Genomic DNA, 6087 nt, shown 5'->3' with positions numbered 1-6087 from the left:
CACTAAGCCTTGGGGCAGATACAAGATAATCAGGTTGGATGCCATCCGTGTCCTGTCCATGGTCACAGCCTTAATTTCCATTTTACAAATGAGGTAACTGAGGCACAGAGAAGTGAAGTGACTTGCCTAAGGTCACACAGCAGACAAGTGGCAAAGCCGGGATTAGGAACCAGGCCCTATGACTCCCAGTCCTCTTTCCACTAGGCCAAGCTGCATCTCCAATAGAGTATTTTCAGTACTTTGGTAGGGAATTCTTGGCATCCATCTGTCGTCGCTCTGGTTGCCAACTTGTACTTCTCAAGCTCTTAGTACAGTGCTCTGTACACAGTAAGTGCTCAATAAATACGATTGAATGAATGAATGAATGAATGAATGGTTAAAGTGGAGCTCTAGAGCACGTTATCATCCTGAGGAGCTATTCGGTTTTTGTACTTTAAACGTCCTTGGATCGAGACTGTTCACTACGCAAGTTGGGTTTCAGGGGCCAGAACAAGGGACTGGGGATTCTGCCCTGATTCAATGGGCAAACCAATGTGATTACCCTCCCCAAACCCGAAATATTTGGGTTCCTGACTTTAGAACTCAGTCTCCAGGATGGGAAAACACTGTCCTTTGGCAACGGAATGTGACAAAATACATTCCGAATGCAGAAAGACCTCAAAAAAACCTGTTTAAAATTTTGACATTTCCTTTCCTAAAGAGGGAGGGGAGACAGATGTGTTAATCGGGCAGCTTCCCAGCTAGTTAGAAAGCAGGAGGACTTGCTCAAATGCTCAAAATATCTGCCCAGGGCAAAACAAAAGTTCCCACCCAATTCAGGGGAGACTTTTGACAGCAACCCCTAAACCTTTTCCCCAACACCTTTTGTTTTGAGTGAAAGGAGAGTAGTAATGGTCAGCGCTTAGAACGGTGCTTTGCACATAGTAAGCTCTTAACAAATGCCATCATTATTAATAATAATAATAATAATAATAATAGTAGTAGTATTTGTATGACAGTTACTCTGTGCCAAGCACCAAGGGGTGGATACAGTGCAATGAGCTCAGACACAGTCTTTGTCCCACCTGGGGCTCACAGTCTGAAGGAGGGGGTGGGGGTGGGGGTAAATCCCCATTTAACAGGTGAGGAAACGTAGGCACCAAGAAGTTAAATAACTTACCTTGGGTCTCACAGCAGGCAAGTGACTGATCTAGGATTAGATCCCCAGTCCTCTGATTCCCAATCCTGTGCTCTTCCACTCATTAGTACTATTAAGAATGCTAATTCTGGATTTTTTGTGAGGGTAAGAATATTAACGTTGTGTTTGCCCCGAGCAGAGAATGTTAGTGATTCCATCAGACCCATCCTACACATGAAGAGTAAGATGCTCTCAGGAGGACACTGTCCTTTTCATGCCACAAGGGAGTATTGAGTAAATAACAGAGGCAAGGCACTAAATGGAACCATTATATGTCTAACCTACTCTTAGAGAGTTGTAAACTTACCCTCTCAATGACTGGGCCTAGCCATAAGATACAGACGTGAAGGGCATCTTTTCTGAATGAAACCACTTGCAAGTTTAGATAGGCAAAATTCAGTTACCCAAGCTGGATATCATCCAGAAAGTCAAGGTGGACAACTATATTTTTGTGAGAAAAAAGTGCCACTTCGATAATTGGGACCAGTCAAGACCTCTTTCAACATCTCACTTATACCAACTGAAGGAAATGTTGCATCGGGATTGAACATCTCCTTTATTCGCTGAAGTTTAAATAAATTTATTTATATTAATGTCTGTTTCCCCCTCTAGACTGTAAGCTTGCTGTGGATAGGGATTGGGTCTTTTCCTATCATTGTGTTGTACTCTCCCTGGCGCTTAGTACAATGCCCTGCACGCAGTAAATGCTCAATAAATATGACTGATTTATTGATTGATTTACATGTGCTCTACTTAGGACCAGGGGAATTCAGTGATTTCAATGGTTTCGTGCCTTCTGTATTTACATTGTGTTTCATGTAGGCATTTTAAACAAAGAAAGATAGGGGAATGGGGCCGGGCATGTCTTTGATGCACCAAGATTAAAATATCTCTTGGCTATTTTTGTAGAAGAAAAGCATGCAAATGCAAACAATGACAGCAAAGAATAGTAGCCGTGTGGCTCAGTACAAAAGGGTTATTGATTTCTAAAGGGAAAGCAGCCCCTTCTGCATCATAAAAATTGGTGCTGTGGTGGAGATGCCTTAAAGGATTGACAGAGATATGTGACATACGCTCACACTCAGATTCCCTTCAGACCTTGCCCTCCCATGTGTTGGGATGAGGAGCCCACACAATCAGTCCCCAGAATTGCTGCTTCTGTATGTACATCCTGGCTTCTGACCAGAGACGCCCTTTCAACTGAATTTTTTCTTAATTTCTTCCTGTTTTCTTCACCACCATTTTCTATTGGAAGGCATTCAAGTAGGTCCTCGCCTTCTCTGAGCATTAATTAAAAATCCCTTTTTGCCTTCTCTGATGGACTGCTTTACTAATTCGAGGTCAAAGGTTTGGTACTTTGGGTTAAATGTCATTTAATTAATGAATGACATCTGGATTAGTACATACATATAATACAGAGTAGCTGTCAATGATAGCCTTTCCTGTTCGAGACCTGAAAGGAGAACATTTAAAAACCAATTACCCAAACTAATAGGGACTAAGTCTAAATCAGATCATTGAAAGTTTGGATAGTGAAATAGCTAATAATGATAATTGTGTTTTTTGTTAAGCATTTGCAATGTGCCCAGCAATGTACCAAGTGCTGGGGTAGGTGAAAGATAAATTGGGTTCCGCATGGGACTCATAGTCTAGGTTGGAGGGAGAACAGGTATTGAACCCCAATTTTGCAGATGAGGGAACTGAGGCCCAGAGAAGTTCAGTGACTTGCCCAAGGTCACACAGCGGGCAAGTGGCAGTGATGGGATTTAAACTCAGATCTTCTGACTCTGAGGCCCATGCTTTTCCTACTAAGCCATGCTGCTTCCTAAAGGAAACAATCTCAGACAGGCACATATCCAATTCTGTCCAGTTATCTGAACTTTTGGAGGGATCTTCTGAATTAAACTCAGTTTGGATAACTGGTTAATTTGGAGGGATGTTCAGATATTGACTTCTCCTCATTCTTTTTTTATAATTAAATAAACCTTACAATTCCCTCAAATAGAATGGACTATCACATTCAAAATGAGGAAAATTTGCTGTACAATATGAGTGATCTTGCCAATGAAAATTACATGACAGTGAAAGGATCATTCCTTCTGAACATGTCCAATTGTCCCCAGTCCAAAGTGAGACTAATAACATTTTCAAATGGCAAACTTGTCGTCTTTTAATTCAGTTGGCATTGATGGATGTGTCTACCAATCAGCCACTTTCCCTGTGCTTGCTCTGCTGCTGCCGTTTCTCTCCTCATCCCCTCCTCTAAAAATGACAGAAACTGGCTTCTCCCATCTACTCTGTAGCTGATATTAGCAGAACACCCAAAAGAGCTGCCGATGGCAGTGGGGCTTAGTGGATAGAGCACAGGCGTGGGAGTCGGAAGGACTCGGCTCTGCCACATGTCTCCTCTGTGATCCTGGGCAAGTCACTTCGCTTCTCTGGCCCTCAGTTATCTCATCTATAAAATGGGGATTAAGAGTATGAGCCCCAGGTGAGACAGGGACAGTGTCTAACCTGATTAACTTCTATCTAGAAGAACAGTGCTTGGCACATAGTGAGCACTCCACTACTGTTAGCATTCCACTACTGAACTGCTTCTAATTAGCAATACTTCACACGTCGGGAGTGAGAGCCTTACTCAACATTTAGTGTGTAAACCAGAAGCAGGCATCAAGATGGCAGTCTGATGGGTAAATTTTTTCTTCTTTTGTTGGGCTGACCCAAAATAGTGGGCTTCTGGGGAAGCCTGGTCCCTTAGTTACTGGTCTCCTGACTGGCGTGATTCCGAGTGTCAGCTTTTCCCTTTTTCAACACCACTCCTTCACTATCAGCAAGTGTCACCTCCCTATCATCCCTCTACGGCTCAGGGCGCTCCTTTGTGCAGTGAGAACAGTCACTGCCTGGAAAGGGTGACGACAACTGCAGCAACTAGGATGGATGAGCTACAGTGGGAAGCAGAGAGCTGGGTGAGGCTTTATTACGTGATAACAAAGGCAGCTGTATTCACTATGTTTTGGAAAAGTTTTGCCTTATCAGAGTATTGGCTTTGGGGGAGAAGGATTCAGTCAGACAAAGGCTGGGATCAGACTTCTCAAATTCACCCAAGCTGTAAAAGTAACTGTCGGGCGACTTCCCTTGAAACAACCACTCCTGCCTAGATATACCCTGCTTTGATGCACTTTGATGCACCATTTTTTTTTTTTTTGGCATCTGTTAAGCACTTATTATGTGCCAGGCACTGTACTAAGCCCTGGGTAGAGACAAGCTAATCATAGGACACAGTCCGTGTCCCATATTGGACTCACATCTTAATCCCCATTTTACAGATGAGGGAACTGAGACGTAGTCTAGTTACGTGAAGCACAACTCTTTTTTTTTTGGTGTTGGTATTGTTCTTTGTTTAGCTTCATTTATTGCTTTTGCTTTCTGAAGGTATTTTGCAAGAAAGTGGAAAAAGACTCCCCAACCCTTATTTAGTCCCTCTGAGGGTCATACTCAAAGATGGCTTATGAACTAGGTGAAGGCACAGTGATATCTGATGCTGTTGAGGCCTCTAAGATATTCTGTTCTATGTCTGCAGACGGAAACCTTCCTATCAGTCGTCTTGCAACGTGTGCTACTGCAAAACAAGTCAAGCACGTGTCCTGTGCTTGTGACCACTGGCATCTGAGCAAAGCTCACTACAAATGGCAAGGGGCCAGAAGAGGGACATTACTTGATATTCATGGACAAAGGATGAATTCGTGCAAGAGTTTCTCTCTCAACAACACTGACATTTAATCTCACCATCAGTGATGTCATCTTAGAACCGAGGGACATAATAATAATAATGGCATTTATTAAGCACTTACTATGTGCAAAGCACTGTTCTAAGAGCTGGGGAGGTTACAAGGAAATCAGGTTGTCCCACTGGGGTCTCACAGTCTTAATCCCCATTTTACAGATGAGGGAACTGAGACCCAAAGTCACACAGCTGATAAGTGGTGGAGCTGGGATTTGAACCCATGACCTCTGACTCCAAAGCCCAGGCTCTTTCCGCTGAGCCACGCTGCTTCTAGACTGTGAGCCCACTGTTGGGTAGGGACTGTCTCTAGATGTTGCCAACTTGTACTTCCCAAGCGCTTAGTCCAGTGCTCTGCACACAGTACGCGCTCTATAAATACGATTGATTGATTGAGACCCAAATCTGTGTTTTGCTTCTGTTGTATATTCTCAAGCTTCGCCCTTGATCGGCTCCCAATAATCGATTAATACTCATTCATTCAATAGTATTTATTGAGCGCTGTGTGCAGAGCACTGGACTAAGTGCTTGGGAAGTGGAAATCAGTGTGCCTCCCCCTTCTAATAATAATAATAATGATGATAGCATTTATTAAGCACTTCCTATGTGCAAAGCACTGTTCTAAGCACTGGGGAGGTTAACAAGGTGATCAGGTTGTCCCACAGGGGGCTCACAGGCTTCATCCCCATTTTACAGATGAGGGAACTGAGGCCCAGAGAAGTTAAGTGACTTGCCCAAAGGCACACAGCTGATAAGTGGTGGAGCCGGGATTTGAACCCATGACCTCTGACTCTTTAGACTGTGAGCCCACTGTTGGGTAGGGACCGTCTCTAGATGTTGCCAACTTGTACTTCCCAAGCGCTTAGTACAGTGCTCTGCACACAGTAAGCGCTCAATAAATACAACTGATTGATTGATTGATTGACTCCAAAGCCCAGGCTCTTTCCACTGAGCCACGCTGCTTCTAGACTGTGAGCCCACTGTTGGGTAGGGACTGTCTTTAGATGTTGCCAACTTGTACTTCCCAAGCGCTTAGTACAGTGCTCTGCACAGTAAGTGCTCAATAAATACGATTGATTGATTGATTGACTCCAAAGCCCAGGCTCATTCCACTGAGCCACGCTGCTTC

The sequence above is a fragment of the Tachyglossus aculeatus genome, chromosome 16 (assembly GCF_015852505.1).
Source record: "Tachyglossus aculeatus isolate mTacAcu1 chromosome 16, mTacAcu1.pri, whole genome shotgun sequence".
NCBI lineage: Eukaryota > Metazoa > Chordata > Mammalia > Monotremata > Tachyglossidae > Tachyglossus > Tachyglossus aculeatus.
The sequence above is the reverse complement of the archived record's forward strand: the minus strand, read 5'-3'. Positions refer to the sequence as shown.